Below are 16,653 nucleotides of genomic sequence, written 5' to 3'. Positions count from 1 at the left end.
AGTAGTACTTGCCTCTCAGGGTTGTGGCAAGGACAAAATGACACAGGATTTGTAAAGTACTATGCAAACAAAATAAAGCTATTCTGCATGGCTAACTCATTACAAGTGAATGGTTTCTAGTTGTGGCTCTGTTTTTGCTTCATCGTCATCGTTATCATCATCATCATCAAGTTGGGTAGGACTAGGACCTGAGTTTTTTGACTCCTAGCGCAGGGATCTTATCATCGTGACACATGGTCTGCTTTCTTTTACCACTGAGCAAATATATTATCTGTCCATCAGTTGCTTATTCTTGTAGGGTGGAGAGCTGTTTGTCACTTTTCATCTTATGAGTGTTATAGGTCAGAACAAGTCATCCTAACGTTGATCTCTGTGTTAAGTTGAGGGATCCATTGCCACTTCCCTCAGCAGCTGTTGCTTGTGCTACACTAATTTATGTTCTCCTGCATTTCTTCTCTCTGCCCTCCAGCAATTAATCTTTCCTAGCTTTTTAAAAATAATTTACATGGTTTTTGGATTTCATACTGTCTTCTGTCCTCCACTCAGTTCAGGCATCAGGTTTGTGTTCTGGTTAAGAGTTTTTGATTTTAGAAATTTGATTCTACTGGACTGACCATTCCTAGAATTTTATTTCTGATGATCCTGTCTTGTTCATTTAGTTTAGCATGGTTAACAATGTTAATGAAACTACTCACGAACACTGATTCTATACATATAAAACCGTGCAGTCGGGATCCTGAAGCTACATTATTTTTGGTTTGAATACAAATTTATCCTACTATCTGCTTTATTTTCTTCATCAAATTAGCCTGCAGCATCTTTCAGAGACCAATACTATATGTGGAACCAGGTGCTTTTAAAATATACATACATGTATTATTTTTTTCCTAATTACATAATAAAGCAGATTTTTAAAAACATTTTTTAAAAATTTTGAATTCCAAATTCTTTCCCTCCCTCCATCCCTCCACTTCTCCCTCCCTGAGATGGTAAAAAATCACATATAGGTTATACATGTGCAATGATGTAAAAAAAAAATTCCATATTAGTCATTTTGTACGAGAAGACTTTAAAAGAAAAAGAAAGAAAATAAGTAAAAAAATAGCTTCAGTCTGTATTCAAACAATAAAGGAATAACAAAATTCATCTGGAAGAACAAAAGGTCAAGGATATCAAGGGAACCAATGAAAAAGTATTTTAAAAAGTGAAGGAAAGTGGTCTAGCTGTACCAGATCTAAATTGTATTATAAAACAGTAATTATCAAAACAATCTAGTACTGGCTAAGAAATAGAGTGGTGGATCAGTGGAATAGGTTAGGTACATGTTACATTATGGTAAATAACCATAGTAATTTAGTATATGATAAACCCCAAATTCATGCTTTTGCAACAGACTCATTATTTGAAAAAAACTGCTGAGAAAACTGGAAAAGAGTATGGCAGAAACTAGATATAGATTAACATCTCACACAGCGTACCAAGATAAGTTCAAAATGGGTACATAATTTATGCATAAAAGGTGATACCATAAATTAATTAGGAGAGTCTGGAATAGTTTATTTGTCAGTTCTATGGAAAAGGTAAGATTTTAGGACCAATGAAAATATGGAGGGCATTATAAAGTATAAAATGGATAATTTTGATTATATAAAGTGAAAAAGTTTTTGTACAAACAACACCAATATAATCGAAATTAAAAGGAAAGCAGAAAAGTGTGAAAATTTTGTAACAAGTATCTCTGATGAAGAACAAGGTGCTTTTAAAGATCTCGGGGTGTTGGTGGTCCGTAGGTTCATTATGAGTCAACAACATGATTTGGTAAGCAAAAAAGGTTAAGGCAATAGCTTGCATTAAGAGAAACATAATAGTGTCTAGAAGAAGAGAGGCTATCCTTCCATTGCATTCTTTCCTGATCAGACCAGTAGGTGAGCAATGTGTTCAAATATGGACTGCATATTTTATTTTTTTTTCTTGTGAATTTCAAAAGGTTAGGGGAGCTGAGACCAAGTCCCTGCCAGTTTTTTTTTTCCAATTTATTTATTTATTTTTCATTTTCAACATCAATTTCCACAAGATTTTGAGTTTCAAATTTTCTCCCCATCTCTCCCCTCCTCCCACCTCAAAATCCCATGCATTCTGATTATCCCATCCCCCAATCTACCTTCTCCTCTATCACACCCTTCCCTTCCCTTATCCCCATCTTCTCTCTTTTCTTGTAGGAGAAGATAGATTTCTATACCCCAAGACATGTTTCTTATTTCCCAGTTACATGCAAAAACAATTCTCAACATTTGTTCCTAAAACTGTGAGTTCCAACTTCTTTCCCTCCCTCCCTCCCCACTCATCCCCACTGAGAAAGCAAGCAGTTGAATACAGGCTATATATCTATAGTTTTGCTAAAGACTTCCATACTAGTCATGTTGTGAAAGACTAGCTATATTTCCCTCCATTCTATCCTGCCCCCCCTTTATTCTATTCTTTTTTGAACTTGTCCCTCCCCAAAAGTGTTTACTTCTAATTACCCCCTCCTCTCATTTGCCCTCCCTTCTACCATCCCCCCCACACATCCCCTTCTCCTCTACTTTCCTGTAGTGTAAGATAGATTTTCATACCAAATTGAGTGTGCCTGTTATTCCCTCCTTAAGCCAATTATGATGAGAGTAAGCTTCACTTTTTCCCTCTCACTTCCTCCTTTCTCCCCTCCATTGGAAAAACTTTTTCTTTCCTCTTTTATGAGAGATAATTTGCCCCATTCCATTTTTCCCTTTCTCCTCCCAATATATTCCTCCATCACTCCTTAATTTTATTTTTTTAGATATCGCTTCCTATTCAACTCACCCTGTGCCCTCTCTCTATATGTGTGTATAATCCCTCTAACTACCCAAATACTGAGAAAAGTTTCAAGAGTTACAAATATTATCATTCCATGTAAGAATGTAAACAGTTCAGCTTTAGTGTGTCCCTTATGATTTCTCTTTTCTGTTTACCTTTTCATGCTTCTCTTGATTCTTGTGTTTGAAAGTCAAATTTTCTATTCAGCTCTGGTCTTTTCAGCAAGAATGCTTGAAAATTCTCTATTTCATTGAATGACCATATTTTACCTTTGAAGTATTATACTCAGTTTTGCTGGTAGGTGATTCTTGGTTTTCATACTAGTTCCTTTGACTTCTGGAATATCATATGCCAAGCCCTTCGATTCCTTAATGTAGAAGCTGCCAGATTCTGTGTTTTCTTGATTGTATTTCCACAATACTTAAATTGTTTCTTTCTGACTGCTTGCAATATATTTTCCTTACCCTGGGAACTCTGGAATTTGGCTACAATATTTCTAGGAGTTTTTCTTTTTGGATCTCTTTCAGGAGGTGACCAGTGAATTCTTTCAATATTTATTTTACCCTCTGGTTCCAGAATACCAGGGCAGTTTTCCTTGATAATTTCATGAAAGATGATTTCTAGGCTCTTTTTTTGATCATGGCTTTCAGGTAGTCCCATAATTTCTAAATTGTCTCTCCTGGATCTATTTTCCAGGTCAGTTGTTTTTCCAATGAGATATTTCACATTGTCTTCTATTTTTTCATTCTTTTGGTTTTGTTTTGTAATTTCTTGGTTTCTTATAAAGTCATTAGCTTCCATCTGCTCCATTCTAATTTTGAAAGAACTATTCTCTTCAGTGAGCTTTTGAACCTCCTTTTCCATTTGGCTAATTCTGCTTTTTAAAGCATTCTTTTCCTCATTGGCTTTTTGGGCCTCTTTTGCCATTTGAATTAGTTTATTTTTAAAGTTGTTAATTTCTCATTTTGTTATTTTTTATTATTACTTATTATTATTCCTTCATAAAGAAAAATCATTTATTAAGCACTTACTATGTACTAGACTCTATGCCAATTTTTTTTTGGGTCTCCTTTAGGAAGGTGTTGACTCACTTTTCATGATTTTCTTGCATTGCTCTCATTTTTCTTCCCAATTTTTCCTCTACCTCTCTTATTTGATTTTCAAAATCCTTTTTGAACTTTTCCATGGCCTGACACCATGCATATTTATTTTGGAGGTTTGGGGAGCAGAAGCCTTGACTTTTAGGTCTTCCTCTGATGGTTTGCTTTGTTCTTCCTCATCTGAAAGGATGGAAGAAAATACTTGCTCACCAAGAAAGTATCCTTCTATTGTCTTATTCTTTTTCCCTTTTGGGGGCATTTTCCCAGCCTGTTACTTGACTTTTGAGTCTTTTGTCAAGAGGAGGGTATACTCTGGGGACTTGTAAGTTCTCAGTTCCTCCAAGGTAGCACAATCAAGGGAGAGGAGTAAACTTCTCTCCTGGCTGCACTGTGGTCTGGGAGCAGGATTCCCTCTCCAAAGCCTTTGCCAGATCTACCATGCCAGCACTCCTCCTTACCCCAGAAGTCACCACTCAGGGCTGAGTTTCAGATCAGCTGCTTAATTCCCCCAGGGTCTTTAGGCCAGGGCTCCAACAACGGAAGCTGCCACCATCTGGGACCAGAGCTAGACTTCTGGGTTTCCTTCTCATGCAGGTGAAAGAGCTTTGTCACTGACCTTTGAAGCTGTCTTTGGTGTTTGTGAGTTGAGGAATCTGGGACCCAAAGCTGCTGCTGGTGGCACCTTGAAACTTGCTCCAGTCCTGTCCCTGCCATGGTGTGGCTAAGGCCAGGCTGCACTCCACTCTGACCTGGTGTGATAGACCTTTCCTATTGGTCTTCCAGGCTATCTTGGGCTGGAAATCTCTTTCACTCTATTGTTTTGTGGCTTCTGCTGCTCTAGAATATGTTTAGAGTAATTTTTTACAAGTATTTTACGGGCTGTGAGAGGAGAGCTTCTAGAGCTACATCCTTCTACTCTGCCATCTTGGTTCTGCCCCCTGACTGTATATTTTAAGAAAAGAACTTCATCTAGCCATTGTCCTGGGCCATCTCTCCAATTACCCTATTATCACTGTCCCAACTCTCCCTACCTAGATCAGCACTCTCTGTATTTTGCATTAGCGATCCTCTCATGGACTTTAGACATATCCTAGTTCCTGTAGGAATTAATCCATGAAACTCTTGAACTCTCACCCTGGGTGTAAACCATCTTGCTTTGGGACAGAGAAACTCTAAATTTACTTAACTCACTATATATAGGTGGCTCCTAGACTATACCTAATATCCTGTTTGACCATTTCCCTAGGCCATGTTGCTACACACATAACTCTTTCCTTCTCTCTCCCTATCTTTTTACCTCTTGATTTGGGGATGGTAACCAAATAAATTTCATCATGATTTCAGGAAATGGGATTGTCAGTTGACTGAGTTGTGGATGAACTGACCATCTGTGATTGCCTTGATGAAATGACTCTCTAGTTACTGTTCCCTGTATGTATTTTCTTCTCTATTAGAGTGTAAGCTCCTTGAGACCAAGGCCAGTCTCACTTTTTGAACTTGTAACCCCAGTATTTCCTAGAACCTAAATTGGCATAGTGTCTGGTATATAGTAAGTGCTTAATAAATGCTTTTTCCTTTATGAAGGAATAATAATAAGTAATAATAAAAAATAACAAATCCTTTTCCATTTTGTTATGAATTCAATTTGTATCACATGAAGAAGAGGGTGACCAAGATGGTAAGAAAGAGTATTGTAGAACATGTTATATGAAAACAAGTTTAAAAAAATCTGAGGATATCCAGTCTGAAAAAGAAGAGACTTAACAGCCATGTAATTGCAGCCTCAAGTATTTGAATAATTGTCATGTGATAAGAGGGTTAAATGTGCTCTGTTTGGTTCTAGGTTTGAGAAATAGGAACAATTAGTTGTCCTTTGATTACAGAGAGGCAGATTTGAGCTTGCTATAGGGACAGACTTACTAACAATTTCTTGTTGTTGTTGAGTTGTTTCAGTTCTGTCCAACTCTTCATGACTCCATTTTGGGGTTTTCTTAGCAAAGATACTAGAGTGATTTGCTGTTTTTTCTCCAGGTCATTTTACAGCTGAGTAAACTGAGGCAAGCAAGTGACTTGCCCAGGGTCATGCATTTACTAAGTGTCTGAGGCCAGATTTGAACTCAGGAAGATGAGTCTTTCTAACTCCAAGGACAGCACTCTACTGCCACCTCAAAGTGAAATGAACTGTGTCTTGAGGTTATAGATATCTCCTCATTGAAGACCTTCAATAATAGACTGGGATGGTCACTTGTCAATAACATTGGAGCAGCAAGTCTTGATCCAGTACAGTCTGAGCTAGTTGGTTGAGATGTTCCTTTCATTTCTAAATTTTCTGAACTCTTTCAGAACAAATTATATCATTTAATGCACTCAAACAGGACTTTTAAAAAAAGTCTCATCATGGCCTAGAAGAGTCAACATATAATGCTAATAAAGAGCTAAAGCCATAACCTAATGGGTTGTTAGGATTGGAAATTCCCATGAGTGCTCTATCTAATCTAATGTTCTCATTTTGGATATGTGAAACTGTCACTAGGAGGGAGAAGCGTGATTCATCCTAGGTCATGCTGGGAGTTAGTGGCAGAGCTGAGATTGGACCCCCATTCTCTTCACAGCTGCATTCTCTTTTCACTATACCATTCTGCCTCAGTGAATTTATTCATCCACAGGATCTGGATCTTGGCACAAGGAAAAAAAATCATTATTATTTTGACATAGCTCATAAAGGATTTTAAGATATTCATGATTTTCTTCAACTCCTATTTACTCCATCAACATAACAACAATGATTTCATAATAACTATATCACTAGAAAAAAGATGAGCAACTTCCTATATCCTTTTGGTCCTAAAAACTATTATTAGAATTCTTTAGTCCAAGATGTGTATTAGTAAAGGGATACTTCCATTATGAAAGGAAACCCAGATTCACTTCAAAAAACATCGGATTCAGCAGGAATTTCAGAAATTCAATCTCATTGATGTCAATTTTTTATCCTAGGTCTAGCACCTCCCTGACTTAGTCTTGCCATGGAGACATGCCACATTGAAATGCCAATACTGAAAGTTGCAGGATTTCAACATCTTAGATTTGAGTTCAAAAGTAATTAATGAAACAAAATAAATATATATGAATAAATGAAATAAAATTCTGTTTTTGAGGAAGGAATTCAGTCACTTTATTTTCTTTAATTAAGTGAGTGACTTGGATTGACATGATCAGAGAAAGCTTCACAGAGCCTTGAATTAAATATTGAAGGTTGTGTACAATATGGATGATGGGGAAAGAGGCACATTCTTGGTGAGAGAAACAGCGTGAGTAAAAACACAGAGATGGGAAAGCATGAGATTTATTCAGGGTACTGTGAGGAAGTTTTTTTTCCCCTTTTCCTCCTGCCACAGATAATTTTCCACATTTTTTTCAGTACAATATACTTATAATGTCTGTTCTTATGTTGTTATTTAAGTATTAGGACAGTGATAATAAAAATATTAAATATAATTGTATCCTGCATCTCTGAAAAGTTGTATGTGAATCAAATGTTTGTAAATTATTATTTTGAATGCACTAGGGAATTTTTTCCCCCAAATTTATTAATTTATTTGTTTTCAGTTTTCAACAATCACTTCCATAATTTCCAAATTTTCTCTCTCTCCCTCTCCAAGACGGCACGCAATCTTTTATGGGCTCTACACATACATTCCAATTAAACATATTTTCACATTAGTCATGCTGCATAGAAGAATTAAAATGAATGGGAAAAACCATGAGAAGAACAAAACAAAACATAACTTAACAAAAGGGAAAATAGTCTGCTTCATTCTGTGTTCTGACTCCATAGTTCTTTTTCTGGATGTGAACAGCATTTTGCGTCATGAGTCCTTTTGAAATGTTTTAGGCCCTTGCATTGCTGTGAAGGGTTAAGTTTATCAAAAACAGTTCTTGCACTCTGTGACTGTTACTGTGTATAATGTTCTCCTGGTTCTGCTCACTTCACTCAGCATCAGTCCATATAAGTCTTTCCAGGTTTTTCTGGAGTCCACCTTTTCATCATTTCTTGTAACATAATGGTATTCCATTACATTCATATACCACAATTTATTCAGCCATTCCCCAACTGATGGGCATCCCCTTGATTTGCAGTTCTTGGTCACCACAAAAAGAGCTGCTATAAATATTTTAGTACATGTGGGTCCTTTCCCCATTTTTATGATCTCTTTGGGATACAGTCCTAGAAGCGGTATTGCTTAAAGGATATTAAAGATGGCCTGTTTTTCACCTTTTTTGCAAACTAAAAGATTGCATTATAATTCAACTTTTCCATAAGTCTGGAATTTCAAGTATTGAGTTTGCATAAAGCAGGATGGGTCTTTTATATTTTTAATAACCAATATTGTGGCAACAAAAGGGGTTATAAATCAATCAGTGAATCAATCAACAAAACCTCCTATTGTTCCAGGTATAGTGCTAGACACTGGGTATACAAAGAAAATAGTGAAAATAGAAGTTGTCCCCAAGTTGCAAAGAAAGTGTGTGCATATATTGGTACAGCAGGGAGGGAAGTATCATGCCTTTAAATGAGCCACTTTGTGACCTTTTGTTCTCTGTTTGGTAGGTATTTTCTCTCTCCCCATCCACACCCCCTTTCCCCTTTTGAATGACCTGGAATCAGAGCAAGCAGGTATAAGTAGGAATGTTTCACTAATATGGCCCTATTCATTCTAAAGAGGCTCATAAATCTGTAAGGGGATGATACCATACCCTGTCTTTCCTGCAATGTCACTGACTGACTGAATTGTCAGCTGCCATCAGGTTAGCTAGAGACAGTTTAAATTGGTGGTTATATCCAGCTAGTGAATGTGATTCTTTCTGACACTTCAGCCAATCATTGACTAGGGATGGAGGAATGCTGAAGGATGCTATCCAAATCCTGGTATCCTCCCTTCCTTCTCTCCTCTGCTTGTTAGACAAGGGAAGGAGGTCACTGGCAGCAGGCAGAGGATATAAAGCCCTGAAATGCCAAAGCACAAGCAGACATTACTGAATTCTCAGACTGCTGATGGTGACTCCCTTGCAACTTCTAGGTACCTGGAGGAAAACAAGACAAATGTAAGTCAGAATCTCTGCTTGTCCTCCCGTAGCTTACCATCTAATTATTTAATTGAGCAGACAAAAAACAAACATAAAACTACTAGGGAATTCAGGGAACCTAGAATTAAGTGCTAATAAGAGAAAGGGTCCTTGAAAGATCCCCAATAAAATGTGAGATCCCTAAGGGCAGGGGCATTCCTCCACCCTACCCCACCTCACTGTGCCAGGCTTTGTATTCTCAATGCTAAGTTTAGTGTTTGGTATCCAGTTTGTGCTTCAATGATTGTTGACTGACTGACAGGTGGAGGTGAGGCAACTTTTAAATGCCATTTCAAAAGGAGTTGTTGTTTAAGTGGAAGTAGGTAAAGGTGTAGGGTGTTGGTAAATGACTTATCCTTTCCATTTTACTGTTCTTCCTTTGGGAGATGTTTACAATTTCATGAGAGGCAGTTAGGTGGTACAGTGGATAGAGCATCAGTGCAGGAGTCAGGAGGACCCGAGTTCAAATCTCACCTCAGACACTTGACACTCACTAGCTATGTGACCTTGGACAAGTCACTTAACCCCAATTGCCTCATCCTGGGTCATCTCCAGTCATCCTGACGCATATCTGGTCACTGGATTCAGATGGCTCTGGAGGAGAAGTGAGGCTGGTGACCTACACAACCCTCCCTCACTCAAAACAAAGTCAAGTGCAAGTCATGTCATGATTTCTCTGATGGCATGGTCTTCTTCAGCAACGAAGGATGAACACACACACAATTTCATGACAAGTTAGTATGTAATAACAATTCTTCTTAGCCTTACTGCTAAGTTAGCAAAAAAGGCAGAACTTAGATTGCAGAGTACTTAATGGTACATGACAAAACCAGAAAGGAAATATATAAAAATAGAGTTAGTGAGGTGATTTCACGTTCCTCTGAAGCGTTTAGGACACATCTTCAGGAAAGCATATCCCCAAAGTCAGGAAACACAGCATCTAAACTAATTAGAAGCCCATAATGTAATCTATGTCACATCTGATTTTTCTTTGATTAGACACAGAGTGCCATTTCTTAATAAAGTGTTTATGAAATGAGGAAAAGTAAATGCTACTATGCAAATTATCTTTCTTCATTTATAGTAGATAAGCGGTTGAGCTAAGAGTCAGAAAGATCTGGTTTCAAAGCCTGTCTTTTACACTTAGGGTCCTGTATGACTGTAAGCAAGTCACTTAACTGCTCTCTGCCTCTATGTTCCCTTTTTTAAAATGAGGATACTGTACTTCACTGCATAATTGTCGCAGATGTTATGCCATTTATTTTTTGCAAAAAATGAGGTGAGATCATTATGTGAAGCTTTTTTTTAAATTAGAAAAATTGTGCTGGTATTACTTAAAAATCATTGAGTATTAGACTGTATTGCTGACAGATGAATTGTATAGTTTAGCTAGTATGGAAAGATGCAAGTCTTACCATATCACATGACTTACTCATGGCAGCTTCACCGGCCTGCTTGCTTACTCCCATTGTGTCTATGGCTCTTCATTGGGTAGAGTGATAATACTATGAGTACTGCAGTTCTGTAAACAAACCATGGAAGTCAGCTTTTGGAAATATACGTGAGATGAGAATTCTAGGTTGGAGGTTGGCAATGCACTAGAGATAAATGTGTATTTATTTGCCATTGGTGAATACGTTGCCCCTCTGTTTACCTTTTAAGTGGTGTGAAGAACAGATGTGTACTATGTGACAATTAAGCGATAAAAGGTTATAAACTAACTTTTGGAGTGAAAAAACAGAGTGCAACAATTATGCAGTGAAATACAGTAATAGCAGCTCCCTCCCAGACAGGGTTGTTGTGAGGGTCCAATGAGATAACATATTGCAAAGCAGTTTATAAACTTGAAAATGATATAAATGCACTACTATTGTTATCCTTGATGGCCATAGCCTTTAATTGGAAATAATAATTTTCTTTAACATCTTAAAAAAGTATATATTATTTTATTTTTCCCAATTACATGTTAAAACAAATTTCTAATATTTTTTTAAAGTCTTGACTTCCAAATTCTATACCTCTCTCCTTCTTTCCCCTCCCCCCTCCTTCAGTCAGATCTAGGTTATTCCTGTGCAATCATATGACAAGGAATAATAATTTTCTATATCAGAATTTTCTATTTTAAAGGTAGATCCTTAGAGCCAGTGAAGAGTATTCAGGAATATCTATATTTAATTTTGTTTTCTTTGTAATCATTACATATATTTGGTCTCATTGAGGTGCAGATTGTGGACTTAAATCTTTTTCCTTCCATTGAATGCTTATTGTATTGACTCAGGATATGTCTACATGGTAGTAAGTGAGAGCCTTGAGAATAAGTAACTGTAAAGTTTTATTATAAGTTAATGAATGATGATACAGCCTGTGTGTGAAAACTATTCTTACTAATGTATAGTCGCAACTTGACTGTGGAGTCAGCTTAACGGGGAGATGTGAAACAGACTTTTGTGCCTGAATGATTCAAGTGGGCATTATCCATATACTTTTACCACAGTTATGTACAGGGGTGCCGCTGTATTTTTAATCATCTACTTTTAACCAATTACCAAACTTGGAAACATCACTGAATCGCAGACTCAGAGTGGGAAGGGACCTCTGTCCCATCTTGTCTAATTCATTCCCTGAAGAAGGAATCCCTCTATAAAATACTCTGTGGATTAATGGTCACTTAATAGTTATCTTGTAAATTTTCAAACAACAAAAGTAGCAACTAACCACAACAACCTAGAACATAAATAATAGGAAACACTGATTACTTACACAATGATTCCACTGTGATAGAAGATTTGGCATTGCTACAGTGTCTTGGACTCAGCAAACTCTTAATAAATGTTAGTGTACAAAAATAAATTAATAAATTGCCCTGGGAAGTTTAATCTTAAGGTGGTTGGGTGAATCCTTTCCTTTTTGGCTGTAATGTTTGCATTGAAAAGAGGGAGACTTGAATGTGAACAAGGTTTTGGCAATTACTTGTGATCTCTTTTGGAAACCATTATTGCACAACGTCTCCTATCTGTCGTTCCCCAAGTACAAACCCACAAGCGAGACTTTCTTCAGACTGACGCTGAGTACATTGGTTCTACTTCCTGTTTTGAGAAATAAGATGTAGCTGACGTTCACTGAAGTTCTTAAGCCAGTATTTTATTTTCCATCTGAACAAATACACCTTTAAGGTCCTTGGAGTATAGTAATACCTAACATTTACATAGTGCTCTAAAGTTTTCAAAGCACTTTACTGTTATCAATCCCACTTTACAAATAAGGAGACCAAGACTGAGTGGGTTTCAATGACTTATAAGGGGTCATACAACTAATGAGTGTATGAAACAGGATTGAACTCAGGTTTTCCTGACTTCAAGGATAATACTATGTCTACTACATTATATTTGCCTGGAAATATAATATAAAACTGAAAGAAATGGAAATTCTATGATTTTCACCTTATAAAACCTATTAAGGATGGTGGGAGGAGTATTGGGGGGTTACAACCAGTTTGAGAAATTCTTTGGATTATATACAAGCTTAGATTAGAAGGATCACTACTGGGGCAGATCAAAGTTTAAGGTTTCTGACAAGAATGAATATCATATGTTACTTAAGAAATTAATCTGTAAACACCAACCTGATTCCTGATTGGAAAACCTGAGTTCAAGTCTCACTTCTGGTACGTTTTGGATTTGTGACCCTGATCAAGTCACTAAATTGATAAGTTTGGTGACTTATAGGCAACTTTATAAAACTGTAAAATGCAGAGAAGGTGCCAATCTATATTGGTAGAAGGAGTTACTTCACTAATGAAAGTATAGGTATGAAAAAAAGTAAAATTTCCCCCATGCAATTCAGTCAGCTTTCTTTCCTTCATTGATTTCAAGGTCCATCTTCAGTGTCTGAGAAAAAATAGCTGTGCAGTGGGTGAGAGCATTGAATTTGGAGTTAGGAAGTTCAGTTCATTGTTGTGTCTGACTCTTTGTGACCTCATTTGGGGTTTTCTTGGCAGATACTGGAACAGTTTGCCATTTCCTTCTCTGACTCATTTTACAGAAGAGAAACTGAGGCAAACAGGCTAAGTGTTGTCCATGGTCACACAGCTAGCAAGTGCCTTAGGCCATGTTTGAACTCAGAAAGATGAATCTTCCTGACTCCAGGTTCTGCACTCTCTCCACTCTGCCTGCCACTCTGAACTCAGAGTGCACATTTTAGAGGTATAAACCTGGGGCAAGTCACTTTACCTCTTTTTTCCTTGTTTCTTCATCTTTAAAATGTGGAAAACTGTAGTATCTACTTCACAGAATGGAGAGTATTAAATGAATTAACATATGTATGGTGCTTTATGAACTCTAAAGTGCTACATGAATGCTAGCTATTATTACTATGAACTAATTCAATGGGATGACCATTCAACTGTATGTCACAATATGGTTATTATACATTTTTCATTGACTGAGTTTTTCTTGAGTAGATTAATAGGTCAATCATTTTCAAGTGTCTGTGCCTCTAATTGAGGAAGACTTTTAGTATTCTGGAACTTCATTCAGTTTATTGATTCTACAAATAATTTTTAAGTGCCAGCTATATACAAAGCACAGTGCTAGGTTCAAATACATGATACTCAGATGGATCTGTCATTTCATCATTGTAGCCTCCAATAATGATCAATCCCTCTAGGCCTGATCCTCTTATATTACTCTCATCCATATCATACTACAAATTTGCTGCCCGGGACTGAAGTGGGGTGACCCAATGTGCCTTCTTTGAGTTTTCTTGACATAAAAAGAATAACACTGGGGTACTCAAACTGTTGATAAGTTGCTTGGCCTACTTCTTTTCTTTTTCGCTTATCCATTTCCTTGACGTCATCTGTACTACTTCTTAATTCCTTGCATGTAATATGTCCAGCTTGTTTATGCTTACCATGTGCCACTTCATTGTGTTTTGAGTGATCTGCAGTTTCATTCAGAGAATGAAATATTCTTCAACTCATAGTCATGTACCGTTACTGGAAGATTAGGATTAAAAGGATTGACATTTGTCTCAAGGAGAAATTTGAGCTCACTAAAAATATGGTACAATTTGGTGAGGCTAATCTCATTTGCTCTCTTCTTCCTGACCAATTATGGATGGACCAATCACATTGTCCATTTTCAGTGTCTGTCTGAGATGTGCATACTGGTGGATGAATTCTATAGGTTGTCTGCCCAATGGGTTTTCATAGTCTGAATTATAGGCATTCTTTATCCACTTGTTTTTTTCCGTGTGGATTGTTAGACCAAATATGTTAAATGGTTTTGAATCTCATTTAGAAAGTTCTAAATTGTTTTGAGGATTGTTATAATTATCACAATGTCATCTGTAGAAAGATTTGCCATCTATAACAAAACCTTCTTCAACTTGGACTGTATATTATTTTTCCTTCACATCAATGATATCCCTTTAGTGACTGTATATCTTTAGTGAACAATTGGTATGATGTCTAGACAGTGTCAGACGAGGTTATCTCTGTTGCATTTTTCATGGAATCTTGTATAATTTTGTCATATGCATAGGAGACACCTTGCTGGACATGATACTTTAAGAAGGTATTTTGCTGAACCCAAAAGAAGACTCTTTTTAATAATAGAAAACAATTAGAATATTGAGATCCCATATTCTTTACATCTTTCAAGTAATAACATGTTGTAAAGATGTAATCTCTTGTGAAACATCCTTTGTACAAGTCTTTCTGTTACTTTCTCATACCTTTATAAAGGTATGACTGCATAGCTGATCTATTTATTGCTATCTTTTCAGTCCTTGTCCTTCTTGAATTCTTTTTCACTTTTACATTTAATTTTATTTTTATTCTGAACTTTAAAAATGCCAAATAAGTGGAACATTTTCCTATATGTTTTAGAACTGTGGAGCTCGTTTTTTTTTTAAAAGTATAATAAATTCAATTCAAAACCTTGAAAACTGGCCTTATTGTGATTACTTCTGGTTTTCCTCTTTTCTCTTTTTTTGGAGGGAGTGTATGGGAAGTGCTCTATTTCTATTTTCCTCTCCCTTCAACTTACCTCCCAAATTGAAAAACAAACAAACAAACCCAAACCTTTGTAATAGATATGCATAGTCAAGCCAAACAAATTCTGACATGAACTGGGTCCAAAAATGTCTCATTCTTCATCCCAAGTCCAATACCCCTTTGTCAAGAATTAGGTAGCATGCTTTTTCATCAGTCCTCTGGCTTCATGGTTGGTCATTTCATTGGTCAGAATTTTTAAGTCTCTCAAAATTATTTTTCTTTTTTAAAGCTATTAATTGTATACACTATTCTGCTCCCTTCTCTCTGCATCAGTTCACATGAATCGTTCCAAGTGCCTCAGAAATGGTCCCTTTATGTAATTTCTTATGGTGCAACAATATTTGGTTATATTTATATACTATCATTTGTTCATCCTTTTCCTAGTTGATGTACATCCCCTTTAGTTTATAGTTCTTTACTACTGAAAAAAAAGAGCCAGGTATAAATATTTTGTACAGTTATATCCTTATTCTCATTCCTTGATCATTTTAGGGTACAGGTCTAGTAGTGGTATTGCTAGGTCAAAGGGTATGTACAGTTCAGTGCTTTCTTGACTTGCCTGTAATTTCTAACTCTATTAAATACCCTCCTTTTCTGGATATACTCTCTTCTCTCAGTTTCTGTGTCACTAATCTGTCATGGTTCTCTTTTTATCTCTATCATTAAATCTGCAAATGCTTCCTTGCATGATTATCATCAATCTTCCCGATCCCCAACCTCTTTGAGTGGTTATACAACAGGGCTTTCCCCAAGACTCTCCTTTTCTCTTTATCTCTTTGGAATTTCATTAGTTTCCATGAATTCAATGGGTATCTTTGTGAAGATGACATCCAAGTCTGTATATTAGCCCTTATCTCTTTCATGGTCTCTGGCCCTTCTTCTCTAACTACTTGTTGGCCATCTTTACTTGAGTGTCTCATAGGAATCCTAACTCTACCATGTCCAAAATGGAACTCACTATCTTTTCTTTAAATTTTTGCCTCCTTTTAACTTTTTGTGATTGCTGCTTTTGTTGGCATCACCATTTCCCCAGTCACCCAGTTTGTAAACTAGGAATAACCCTTAATTCTTCTCTCTCATTCATACCCCTACATTGTCAAGACTTGTTGGTGCTACCGACACAACATCTCTTGTATCTGTCACTTTCCCTCCACTGCCATAGTGGTTCAGGCCCTCATGAGCTCTCCCAGGGACTACTGTAATAACATCTTAATTAGATTCCCTTCTTCCATTCTAATCTCTTCGCTATTCATCTGCTAAATTGATATTTTCTAAAATACATTTGACTTTGTCCCTTCCTAATTTAAGAAACATCAGTGGCTCCCCATGGCCTCTAGGATCAAAGACAAATTTGTCTGTTGGAACTTTTCAATCTGTCTTCAACCTATCTTTCCAGGCCAATTGCACGTTGCTCTCCCCATAGTAACTACATGCTTTTTTCCTTAAATAGCTTCTCATTTCCTGCCTTCATGCATTTATGCTCTTCTATCTCCCTTTTATTACTTCTGACTCTTGAAACCCCCAGTGCTTTTCAAA

At 36.8% G+C, this 16,653-nt stretch overlaps 1 protein-coding gene across 4 annotated transcripts in view; it reads left to right on the top strand.

Moving 5' to 3' along the window:
- Positions 1–16,653, top strand: part of IPCEF1 (interaction protein for cytohesin exchange factors 1) — a 207,826-nt gene that overhangs the window by 96,319 nt on the left and 94,854 nt on the right. The window lies entirely within an intron of this gene.

Source organism: Notamacropus eugenii, chromosome 2 (genome assembly GCF_028372415.1).
Source record: "Notamacropus eugenii isolate mMacEug1 chromosome 2, mMacEug1.pri_v2, whole genome shotgun sequence".
NCBI classification, from domain to species: domain Eukaryota; kingdom Metazoa; phylum Chordata; class Mammalia; order Diprotodontia; family Macropodidae; genus Notamacropus; species Notamacropus eugenii.
Note: the sequence above shows the minus strand (reverse complement) of the source record. Positions and strands in the feature narration are given on the sequence as shown.